We start from the raw sequence: 12883 nt of genomic DNA, 5'->3' as shown, positions 1-12883 counted from the left end.
GATTTATAGAAACACATGTCAGATGTGTTTCATAGACCTGGAGAATATGGCATTTAAATGCTTTGATAACTTAGAATTCTGTTGACGTGAGACACGATTGCTCCTGGCAACACTGATATGATCCTGAGAGAATGTTGGGCTTCTAGACATTTCCGTTTGGAATTTTGTCTTCTTCTTGGCACAAAATGGCCTGCTGGGCAAAGAACTGCCCTTGCCTCAACTGCTGACAATACTAATGATGTCCTTTCTGGACGAGCAGAACACAAGGAAAAGTGACTACTGAACCTTGCCATGACAGGATAAGATGGCCGTCCAAAATTCCTGCTTCTGAAAACGGTCTGTCAGATATTCTAGGCCTGTAGCCAAATTGGATGCCCCAATGGTGCTGAGAAACTTTATTTAGTATCCAGACTGTCCAGACTGCCGGCTATCTCTATTTTTGCAAGAATTTCAGAAATTGCTTGCTTGCATTTTCCGTTTTCTCAGGTATTATTATGTTCCATCTCAGGTCTTTGATGGAGTTGAAGACTAGATAGTTATAATTATAGTTTTCTTTAGTCATGGTAAAAGATAAATGATATAAAACTTTAGACTCACAAAAATAGGATAGATCATGGAATATTTTCTTTAATTTTGCCAAATACAAGTAGACTCGATATTGTAATTCTTGCTTGATAACTGTTTTGTTATATGTAATTTTACTGTGTTAAAATTAAAATCTTCCTTTTTGATTAGACAGAAAACTGTGGGATGTCTTTCTGTATGCTGTGAATATGTATGGCTCCCATTGGATACTAAATAAAGCTGTTTTGGCCTATGGCAAGAAAGCTTACAGCCAGGCAGGGAATCCAAGCAGAGATACAGAGAGAAGAAGGGTGGAGTCGAGAGAGATGTGTGCTGCCACTCAAGGAGTAATAAGATGACAACAGACTAATAATGCCATGGCCACGTGGCAACATAGAGATGAATAGGGATGGGTTAATTTAAGGTGAAAGAGCTAGCTAGTAGGAAACTGAAGCCATTGACCATACAGTTTGTAATTAATATAAGCCTCTGAGTGATTATTTTATAAGCAGCCATGGGACTGCAGGGCCAGGTGGGACCCGAGAAACTTACGGTTACATTCCTTCATCTCAATGTAGCCTTGCAGGGAGCCATCCTGGAAGCCAGGAGTTTCCAAAGCATTTTGTCAGTAACTAAAGAACAATTTCATTTCTGCCTCATTTTATTCCAAGCTCAGTGACTTTTGATTTTCTCCCTAGTGGTTACATGCATGCCCCCAGGATATTGTTTTTCTGTGGTCAAAACAGCTTGGCATATGTTAGTCTCAATGGAAAGAAAATTATTTTTAATCTCAGAACCTCTCCCAGCTTCCGGTATATAAATGTGACTTTCCAGAAGGAAGAGAAGAATGTGGCATTTTCCAAGTGGATTTGAACTTGGAATTCTTCCCACACCCCTCCCCTTCACTAAGTACCAGGGAGTTTTTTAAACCACATAACATATTTAACTGCAATTTGGAAAATATTCAAAGTTGAAAAATATTCTAAGTTAAAGCTTATTTAATCACACTGGGCATGGTGGTGCACACCTTTAATCCCAGCACTCGGGAGTCAGAGGCAGGCGGATCTCTGTGAGTTCGAGGCCAGCCTGGTCTACAGAGTGAGTTCTAGGACAGCTGGAGCTACATAATAGAGGTCTCAAAAACCAAACCAAACCAAAACCCAAAACAAACAAATAAACAAACGAAAAAACCCAAACTGAAAAACAAATAGAAGTTATTTTATAAGGTTAAAAAAATAATCCCCCCTCATCTTAGACACCAGAAGCATCCCTCCTCCCTCAGTTTCAGGACCATAGCTGTTTGATTTTCTTTGTCTCCCGTGTTTACACATCAACCTACTGGCTCCTAAGTGATCTGCGTGCGTATGGCAGATCGACAATTTTATTCCCACTGGCCGGAGACAAGAGCAAAGCTGTTTCTTCACCTCTGCATCCTTAAGGTCTAGCTGAGTGCCTGGCCCGAAGTGTGCAGTTAGCAAATTCTTCTTTAAATGAAAGAACAAAGAGGTCAACCAAATAGCCATCTAGATTCTAGGGATCAAATTTCTACTATGGCATTATGGTATAGAAGATTATTATTATTATTATTATTATTATTATTGTTATTCTGTGGCAATTTTGGCTGAGGCTGAATAATCTGTTGTTTGTAATGAGCTAATTCCAGCCCAATGATGTGAAGGAGGAATTATAGATGCTGAAATTCAGGGTGCAATTATGTAGACTCCCTTTTGACTATTTTAAATATTTACTAAGAGGACAAAAAAGGCGTGCAATTGCTTTTAAAATAAGGCAAGCATGTGAAAATGTTCAGCATAAAAGTAGGTCATGTACAAAGATATTTTTTCCCTCTAACTTACAAAGAACTCTGGAAATGATGCTAGCTCTTACCATATTATAAAATCACTTGAGTTGGACCCATGTAAAGATCAGACCATCATCAACAGTTTTAAAGTGTACACTCGAGGGGTTGGGGATTTAGCTCAGTAGTAGAGCGCTTGGTGCAAGGCCCTGGGTTCGGTCCTCAGCTCCAGACTAAAAAAAAAAAAAAGTGCATACTCATTTTTAAAGAGAGGCATCTTAGATATTCGCACTCTCACAGGATTAACAAGTGTTAAAGTATTTGTAGAGCATAATTATTGCTAACTTATGGTTCCTGATAATTTTAGAGACACAGGAGAAATTGGATTGATATGTATGTACCTTGGAAGTTGTAGAAAAAACATTCAACTTTGCCCAATAAAGTAATAGAAAGAAAGAAAGAAAGTGGCAGGAAGCATTTTCAAAAGGACAGTGTTTGCCCAGTAAAACAAAACACTATTCAGAAGCCCTTAGGGGAAAAAATGATTTGAAATTTTACTAAAATGTATTGTGTACTTCCTGGTGTTGAAAACGGAAAAACAAAACAAAAAACTCAACACTCACCCTCCAGGCCTTTTATATGGTTAACTTTTTCTTGCTTAGGATGTCCACATCCGGGCCCCATTACCTTCTTTCAACTCTCTCATTATCTCCCCCCCCCCCGGGGGATTTAAGTTAGTTTTTGCTTTATGCTTCTATCTCTATGTGTTGGAAGAAGTGGGCCAGTATCACTTTCGTTGTCTACACACTCCCTCAACTGTTCCTGAACTGCCAGAGAAGAAAGCCAAAGCGTTTACAGAAACTGGGCCAACCTCTTCGGCCGTCTCCTCCAAGAAACAAAATCTAACTCACGGAGGCAACAAGAGCCCTTTCTGGGTCTTATAGCATAGCCTTGGCCCTCTCACAACGCTTTTACCGTAACCGCTGATAATCTGTCAACCAAGCTAGATTCTAGGGCTTCTGACCACCCAGCACAGTGCCCACAGTGCAATAACAATCCAAAAACACCGTGGCTTCAACTAAAAGCTCCGTGCGAGGATGAGTACTGCCCCAGTACCACACACAGCCAGCCACAGAACCGATGAAAAGCAGCAGCGATCAGCCGGGATGCTTCTGTGTGGGTCCTTGGACATCCAACTCTCTAGACAGCCTACTGTACTCGGAAGGTGGCAGGCGGCCCGTGGACAGTGGCGACTGGAATACTTCAAGCCAGGGGTTTGTTGTCACAAGGCGCTGCTGTACGGAGATGGTTTCCTCGCCGATCGCAGTGGACAGGCCCAGCGCCGCGTTTTGGCAACTGCGGAGGGTTGCCAGCCCTCCGGTTGGGTTTTGCAGCCCGGTTTGGGGCGCGAGTTTCCTGGGAATACCCCCTCGCCCCGCCCAGACCACGCCCCCGATCCCAAAGCCCCGCCCCTAACCAGGCCCCGCCCCGCCCCGCCGCCGCCGCCGCCGGCAGGGGTCGCGCTGCCCCAGGCGAGCCGTGCAGGCGGGGGTGGGGAAGCTCCCGCAGCCGGTCGCTCTGCTCCGCCGCCGCTGGTTGGATCGTTTCAATAAAAGTCTTTTTTTTTTTTCTTCCCTCCTCTCTCGCTCGCTCCGGGGAACAGGCGGAGGCGTCAAGCCGCAGCGGCCGAGCGAGCGAGCGAGGAGCGAGCGAGAGCAAAGCGACGCGCACGCAGACGAACGAGAGCGGCGGCTGCGGGTCTCTCCCGAGCGTCGTCGTCGTCGTCCTCCTCCTCCGCACCCCCGCACCCCCGCGATCCAGCCGCCCCGGCTCGGGGAGACCCGGTGGGGACTGAGCCGTCCGTGCGGCTCCCGGCGGCCCGGGGAGCCATGTTGAGCGGGGGGCTCGGCCACGCGTGAGGCGGCCGGCGGCCCTCGCGGAGCGGAAGGCGCGAGGAGGAGGCGGAGGGCGCGCAGGGAGGAGGAGGGGGGTGGTGGTGGTGGAAGGCGGAGAGGCCTGAGCCGGAGGCGCCTCCTCTGCGCGGCCGCCGCCACCGGACCTGCATCCGCTCGCCCTGCGCGCCTGCCCCGGAGTCCGGGTCCCCCCGCACTTGCTGGTGAGTTGGCGGCCCGGGGTGGGGTGGGATGGGGTGGGGTGGGGAGGGGGATCGGCCGGGGATCGCGACGCCTGTCAAGCCGGCGGCTCGGGCGGGCGGGCGGGCGGGCGGGACGGTGCCGATCGCGAGTCCGCGCGCCGCGGCGTGGGCTGCGGGAGTGGCGAGCTGGGGGGAGGCGGAGGGTGCGGTGCGGTGGGGTAGGGTAGGGTAAGGGGGGCGATCCCGTCGCCGCCGGAGGTCGCTGCCGCTCGGGACTCTCCCTGGGCGGCCGGTGGCCCCCGCCGCGGAGCGAGGGGAGAGGCGGAAAGTCCCCCCTCCACCCCCCCAGCTTAAGACACAAAGGTCCCCGGGGGGCCCCCGGGTGGAGGAGGCGCGGGCGGGCGGGCGCGGGGAGGCGGGAGTGGGCGAGGACGCGGCGGCGCTGCGGGCTCCTTGGAGACGCGGAGGCTGCGCGCCGGTGGGCAAGCCAGCTCCGCGGGGGAGGAGGAGCCCTCGCGTGGGATGGGGGCGGGAGGGGGGGGAGCGGGCCGACACAAAGCTCCCCCGGGCAGCCCTCCGGCGGCGGCGGGGCGGGTCACACCCCTGAGTGTCGCTCCAACCGGAGGCGGAGAGGGACTGTGGGAAACCCGGAGGACCCGGGATGGAGGAGGGGGCTGGGGTGTGTGTGTGCGGCGGGGGGCGCGGGGCAAGGGGGGGGTTGTTCCACCGTTGTCTCGGGCTGCAGTCGCTTTTGCTCCGTGTGTTTTTATGTCCCGTTGCGTCTGCTCCCCATCTCGGCTGGGTGGTGGTGGTGGTGGTGGTGGTGGGGAGCCCAGGTTTTTGTCTCCCACGTCACCCCCTCCTCCCGCACTGCCACATCGCGCCTTCTTTTTCTTCTTCTTCCCGGGTGGTTTCCCATCTCCCCCCACTTTTCACCCACTCCTCCTGGGGTAAGCGGTATTTTGCCTTCAGCTAGGAAGGAGAGCGTTTGCTAATGACAGGATGCCTGACTCGTTCTGACCCTGAACTGCCTTGAACTCTACTCTTTCTCCCCCCCCCCCACACACACACCCTTTCCTTTCTGGGATTTTCTCTGTCACATGGCCATCAACAATTAGCTTTTCTTCTTCTTCTTCAAACATGGCAAAAGCGTTGAGCTGGAATCCACGGCGCCTCTCCCTTATGGTAATGTGGCCCTCCGGAGAGACGCCTCCGTCCGTGGTCCCGTGTTATCGCCTCCCCGGCCAAAATTCATTTTCAAGAGACAAGTGGCAAATTTTGTTTTGAGTCTTGGCCGTCACTTTGGCCAGCAGAGTGTATTCCTGGTAGCAGACCTGTCTGTCACTTGACAGGAAATGCTTGACTTAAAGGCAGACAATTCTTGCCTCCCAACTTCACTGTTTTCTTTTTCCTGAACCTTTGTTGGCTTTCTTTAAAACGACATTTGTGCAAGAATATCATAGTAATAAATCTGAGTGACTGTGTTGAGATTCACTTTGTTAACCACAGAGCAGATGAAAATGAATGAGACCTCTGATCAGTGGCATCGGACCTAAACTAAATTTTATGAGAAAAATTTGCTAGCGATAATGTAATTGGTTTTATTTATTTTTTTTTATGAACCTAAGGAGTTGGCTTATAGACTAAGTGTAGTGTCGCCTTGTTAATGAAGTCATCTTATTTTTTGTCGTTCTAACATCTGCATTTATCAGTGGGTTCAAACAAAAGAAGACAATATGACTGAGGACTTGTCTTTTTTTTATGTTTTGAGAGTGGATATAGGAATGTGAAGAGTGTTGTTCTTTTATCTGGCAAACCATCTCATAGGCCAGAAGTATTAACTGTTTGAATGCTGTGCCTCAAAGAAACGCTGTTGAGCCTTTGAATTTAAGCTGCTTTAAAATTTTAATGCAAGGGCTGGCAAGATGGGTCAGTGGGTGAGGGCGCTTGCCCCAGGGCCTGGATTCAGTCCCTGGCACACAGGCAAAGATCGAAAGAGAGAACTAACTCCACAAAGTTGCCCTCAGACGTCCCACACACATCATGCAAATAATAATAATAATAGCAGTCATAATACGTACTTTAAAGTTCCTATGCAAATGGGAGCTTTAACTATTTTTACAGAGAAAATGAAAACCTTGCTGAAACTATGAATGAGAAGAAAGTAAAAATAAACCTGTTTAGTGTAGGTGCAAAAATGTTAGTGTTACCATAAGAATCGTCGTATCTTACAATTTGCTGTCTTTGAAGTATTGACATTAAAATTTTAGGTATTTCAGCTAGGGATTAGTCTGCAGTTTTCAACTTCCGATTCCCACCCCCACCACCAAAATGTTTTAGAAACCTTTGTGAAATTAACAGGTCACATTATTAATTGATGCTTAATATACTTATCAAGCTGGGCGGTGGTGGCGCATACCTTTAATCCCAGCACTGGGGAGGCAGAGCCAGGCGGATCTCTGTGAGTTAGATAGAGGCCAGCCTGGTCTACAGAATGAGTTCCAGGAAAGGTGCAAAGCTACACAAAGAAACCCTGTCTCAAAAAAACCAAATATATATATAATTTGTCAAAAAACACGTACATTTTTTCCTGCACACTTAATACCTACTTAGATAATTAAAAATTTGTGTTGCTACAAGGAAATATATCAAAAACCTAATAAATGTTTCTGGATTGTGGGTTGTTGTTGGTTTTTTGCCTCCACTTTTTAAAATTTTCACATTACTTTTGCAGCCTGGGAAAATGCCGAATTAAAGTCTTGTTAATATCGTAATTTTCCTATTACTAAAATGGAGTTTTGTAAAATAGTTTATCCCCCTACTGGGATTTGGGCCTAAGAAAGTAACTTGATGTTAACTATGTAACATAGTATATAACCCGTCCTATACAAGTTGGTTATCAGAAGGACATAGTAAGGAAAGATGGAATTGGAGGAATTAACTAGATATGTTTTTTAGCTTTGATGCTGCTAATGGCTTATAAGTCATCTGGTTCTACAAAAACTAGAAAACGGAAAATCTTTTTGTCCTGTATCATAGCTTAGCTGTGTTGACTGCAGGGATCTTAGTGTATGTTTTGCTACATTGAGTTTTCAGATACTGTCTTAGGACGCTGCTTGCAGGTGTGGTGTATAAGATCATCGCTTTGCTCCGGGAAGACTTGTCTTCCGCTGGCTTTCAGCTTTCCAGTTTCCTTTTCCTGCACCGCTGAACTAGGGCTGTGAACCAAAGCAGCGAGGTACCTTATGGTGAACCGTGCGAACAGTGCCGTGGCCTCAGAGGAAGATGCTCAAAAGGGGAGGCGATGAGGTCTCCTGATAGTCAAGAGCTATCGAACACAATAGTTTTTGCCTTTTCCCTTTATTATTGTCTCACAGGCTTGGCTATTTAAAAGTTGTTACATTCTGAATCTTTATTGTTGTTCTTCAGTCTTTGTACAGTTATAGCTCTGTGTTCTGACAGTCTTCTACATGGGTTTTCTACTTCCAGGGTGGATAATTACTGAATAAATATACTTCTGTGTTGGTGGGAAAGGGCCAGTATATCTTAAATCCTACTTACACAGATAGTCTCTATGGTGTTTTAGAAACGATCTCTCCTTTTGTGCATGCAAAGGAACAGCAATTTTGGATTCTTTTGAATTGGAAGTGAGTAGTTTTGCTCAAAACTTTTCAGTACTCATTTGAAGTATATTTTATAAAATGATTATGGTATTTTTCATTTTCAGTGCTGATATAATGGTATTTAAAATGTGCTTTACATGGCACTTGTAAATACTAGAAGACCCATTCCACAGCTTGCCATCGAGTTTAACCTGTCAGGTGGTCAGTTTCTTTGAACTAGAGAAAGGATTGATTAGACTGGCCTTCCAGGGCCCTTCTTGTCCTTAGTGGATTTGTTGTAATTTTGCTCCGTATAGTTAATTCGTCTTTAGTGTTGTGTGTGTGTGTGTGTGTGTGTGTGTGTGTGTGTGTGTGTTTACTTTTGATGTCTGCAAGATATTGACCCGGAAAAAGGAATAGTCAAGGGCCTGAAGAAATGTCTTGTGCATAACTTTCCCTTTTGGCCGTGTTTTGCTCTCCCTAGGCCACCTTGGAAAATCAATAAACATCTACCAATGAATCTAATGTTTTATGGTCCACAGTCACAGACCATCATAAACACTTGTTTTCAGGAGGTAGATTTACAGATCCACAGCGTATCATCATAGCTTGCCTAGCAGAGGGCACAATTAATATTTAATTACTTTTTTTTTCTCATAGATCATATTGTGTACTGAATGATTGCATGGCCCCCCAATTCATGTGTTGAGACCCTTAACCTACCAGTTAAATGGTTTGGAGATAGGTTTGGGGGAGCTAATTTAGATTTAGTGAAAATGATCTTGCTTTCTAAAAATATTTTTTGATAGACCTTATTTTAGTCTGTTTCATCTTCCATAACAAAATATCACCTATCGGGTGGCTTTTTAAAACAGTATTTTCTCTCTCTTCTGGAGTCCAGAAGTTTGAAGTCAGAGTGCCCCGTTGGGCAGATTCTGGTGAGGCTCTTCTCTTTGTTTCTAGACGCCTCACTCAACTGTGTGGTTTTCTGGCCTCTTGGTTGGTGCCTGCAGGTGGAGAGGAAGGATGAGAGAAGGGTGTGTGTGTGAGAGAGAAAAGGAGGGAGGAAAAGAAACATGGGAGAAAGAGGTTCAACTACTGTTATAAGGCCCGCCCTCTGGACCCTGCTTAAATCTAATTAGAGCCCCCAAACCCACCTCCGCCGGTAGGGGAGAGTCAGAACGTGAATTTGAAGCCACTTAAACATTCAGTATGTAATGTAAACTATGAGAAAGAGATTATCATTCGTTGTTGTGTTCTGGTAGACACTACTGTTTTGTTAAATCCTCACAGGAAACCTATTCTATTAGGTAAACTTTTTTTTTCTCTTAATAAGGAAGCAAAGGTCTTAGGTTAAGTCATTTTCTTCAGCGTCCGACTACTACAGCGACCCAGGATTCAAGTTTAAGCATTCAGAAAGGCTGTAGTCACAGTGTCTACTGGGTGGTGGGGGATGCTAACAAACAGCTCATGGACAGCCCTGTGAGAGGCATAAGTCAGAGAAAAGCACTTTCAGTGTCTGGAGATCTGTTCCACCATCCCCCCCACCCTGCTTTCTGTTCTGGATGTTTGAGACAGTTCTGCTGTGTAGCCCACGCTACTGTGAACTGCCATGGCTAGTTTGTAGATTTATTTTCAATCATGAATTTATCCATGTTTTCACACACAGAAGGAATATGAATGCTGAAAAAAAAGCACACAAAAGAACCTCCCCCTGAATTACACTTGACATACACTCACTTTCTTTTCAAAATGTCTGTTCCTTTACTTTGATTTTACATGTATTAAAATGATTCAATTTGAATCATTTAAATGATAATGTGTAGATGTAACCAACCGTCTTATTAAAATAAGAAACACAGAACCAATGTAAAACAGAAAGCCGAGAGGTCAGAGCGCAGAGCTAAAATCTTACCTCCTGCAGTGCTCCTAGCTTCCCGGAAAGAGAGCTACTTCCTGTTTGTCTGTCTTTAAATAGTCTTTCTGTTCTGCCTTCTCATTGGTTGTAAACCCAAACACATGACTGTCTCGTCACTGCCTGTAAGTACTGCCCTCCAGGTCTTAAAGGCGTATGTCTCCAATGCTGGCTGTATCCCTGAACACACAGAAATCTACCTAGCTCTTCTAACCGCCACGCTCTTGCTATGGCTCTAATAGCTCTGACCCCAGGGCAGCTTTATTTATTAACATACAATTCAAATCACATTTCAGTACAAATAAAATACCACCATAATAATGCTTTCATTATTTGAGCGTATGCCATCTGTGTTGGCCAGTGTTACAGTCCTGTGACAGAATATGGGAGAAAAATCACCTTCTAAGAGGAGACAGTTTACGTGGACTCCTGAGTCAGGGGCCTCAGTCCATGGTTATTTGGCTCTGTGGCGCATGGGCCTGTGGTCAGGCAGAACAGCACAGTGAAGAACATGTGTGTGGTGGAGCAGAGCAGATAACCTCCTGGCGTCGGGGAGCAGAAAGAAGACAGAAGGGCTGGGTGGTGGCGCACGCCTTTAATCCCAGCACTCAGGAGGTAGAGCCAGGCGGATCTCTGTGAGTTCGAGGCCAGCCTGGTCTACAGAGCGAGATCCAGGACAGGTACCAAAAACTACACAGAGAAACCCTGTCTCGAAAAACCAAAAAAAAAAAAAAAAAAAAAAGAAGAAGGAGGAGCGAGATAGATTATATCCCTCATGGTCATGTCTTCCAGAACCTACTTCCTTACCTAGACCTTCCTCCTGAAGTTTCCACTGCCTCCCAGCAGCTCGCTAGGTTATTAATTCATAAATAGATTAATCTGTTCATGAGATCAGCGAGCTTTCATGATCTAGTCACCATCCGAAGGGCTCACTGTCTGAACACTGCTGCTTTGGGAACTGAGCTTTTAATGCTTGGACTTCTGGGAATGTTTGGGAGCCAATCCATAGTACTATCAAAGGGATCCTTTGACTGGTATTGGTAAAAACTTTAACACACACCTACACACACACACACCCTACACACACCCCATCTATTGGTTTTTGATCTTGATATATCTTATAAGCAAGGTATAAATTTTGCATATTTTTTTATTCAGTGATCCACTAAAAATAGAAATATGATATTTTTCATATTGAAAATTGATCTTTAGGATAGAAAACTGTAAGTTAGTATTGTTAACAGATGTGGTCCATTAAGGTGAAAAGGAATTTTCCCCCATAAAGGTTAATAATAAGAACCATTTGGCTGGTCATCTTGGCACATACCTGTAATCCCAGTGCTGGGGTGAGTGAGGCAAGAGGATTACAAGCAATTTTAAAGCCATTCTGAGTTACATAGTGAGATTCTGTCTCCAAAAAAAAAAAAAAAAAAAAAAAGAAGAAGGAAAGAAACTAAATGAAAAAGACAAGGTTGGTTGGTTTGTTTTTTGGTGTGTGTTATATGTATATGTACGTGTGACTCTCATGCATGTACCAAGGACAGAGGTTGGTGTGGCGGGCGTGTGCTATTGATCTCCACCTTTTTTCTTTAATTTTTTCCCCCCAAAGAGTCTGTCATTGAACCTGGAGAGTTAACGTGTTCAGGGAGACTGGCTAGGCAGTGAGCTGAGCGCCAGGGATGCTGTCTGTACCTCTCCAGCACTGGGATGCAGGCAGGTGGCACCAGGCGCGGCTTTTTGCCTGGTTCTGGAAACCTGCACTCAGGTCCTTATGCTTATGTAAGCGTTTCGCCGACAGCTCTCTCTCTAGCGTTCTTCGTAGCGTGTTCTTCGTAGCGTGTTCTTCATTTTTACGTTCTTGCTACACTTGTAAGATTTTTTCGGTTCTCTGCGTATGTTTGTAAACAGTGAAGCAAATACCCAAAGGTGTTTTGTCACAATATCATCCTAGATTATTTACTCACTTTATTATTTTTTTTCAAAGCATGTTTTTAATGGTGCAGTATTTTTCATTGTTGGCAAATACTTGTTTTTAGTATATATTAATGTTCAGTGGTAAAACAAAGGTATGTAAAAGCTCTATATTTGTGAGAAATTACCAACTAACAAACCAGAGACAGTTCTCCTTTTTAAATGAATGTATGGTTTTTCATGGTTATTTTCTTTTAAAGGATCAGAGGAAAATGGAAATGGATATTAGAGCTGGAGTTCAAAGATGAGGAAACTTGGGTGTTGATATTTTAATGCCGTGGTGCTTACTTGGAGAGGACTTCTCAGTTTTGAGGCCAAAACGTCATTTCCTCCGACGTCTTCCTTATTCTGCTCTGACAGCGTTACGGTGTTTATGTTATTTTTAACATTTATGTCCACTGTGGTACTGAAGATGTTCTGCTGAGGGGAGCGTCTGCGACTCTCTCTTTGACTTTGTGCTCTGTTTTTCCTTTCCGTGACCTCATCTGCCCACCCCATTTATGTATTGTCCTGTTCAGGGGACGGGTGGGACTTAGGGAACACCACACCGAGCTTGTAAAGTCCAGTCAGGGTTGGTGGCCTAGACACAATGAACAGTAATTTCAGGTTTTGAACACTGGAGAATACCATGTTGTCAGTGGTTGTGGGAGAGTGATCTAGAAGCCGGTCATGGAGGGGTAGTGATTTGGCATTGTTGAGACTTTTTAATTACGTGTGAGCTGTACTGACTTGTTAGAGAAAGTGAGGAGAAAAGCCTGTGGCCCTCAAACATGGTTGTCTTTTAGACAAATGAAAAATACAAAAGTAGCGTGTATACATTGAATACTCACTTCTAAAGGCCTGAAATCAGTGGTCAGGATCAGAGTAATTTTGCTTCACTGAAAACCTTTCGTTTCTTTGGAAATCTAGCTGTTCAGCTGTGTAATACCGGAATGCAC

The 12883-nt window shown here is 45.2% G+C and overlaps 1 protein-coding gene across 1 annotated transcript in view; it reads left to right on the top strand.

Moving 5' to 3' along the window:
• The first annotated feature begins 4063 nt into the window (after window positions 1-4063).
• The window catches only part of Cdk17 (cyclin dependent kinase 17), an 84997-nt gene continuing 76177 nt past the window's right edge, over window positions 4064-12883 (top strand). Inside the window, exon 1 of the mRNA XM_037196819.1 lies at window positions 4064-4478. The gene's annotated coding sequence lies outside the window, so the exon portion shown is untranslated. The remainder of the gene's footprint in view (window positions 4479-12883) is intronic.

This window comes from Peromyscus leucopus, chromosome 18 (assembly GCF_004664715.2).
Source record: "Peromyscus leucopus breed LL Stock chromosome 18, UCI_PerLeu_2.1, whole genome shotgun sequence".
NCBI classification, from domain to species: Eukaryota; Metazoa; Chordata; class Mammalia; order Rodentia; family Cricetidae; genus Peromyscus; species Peromyscus leucopus.
This window is presented reverse-complemented; position numbering and strand designations above follow the sequence as displayed.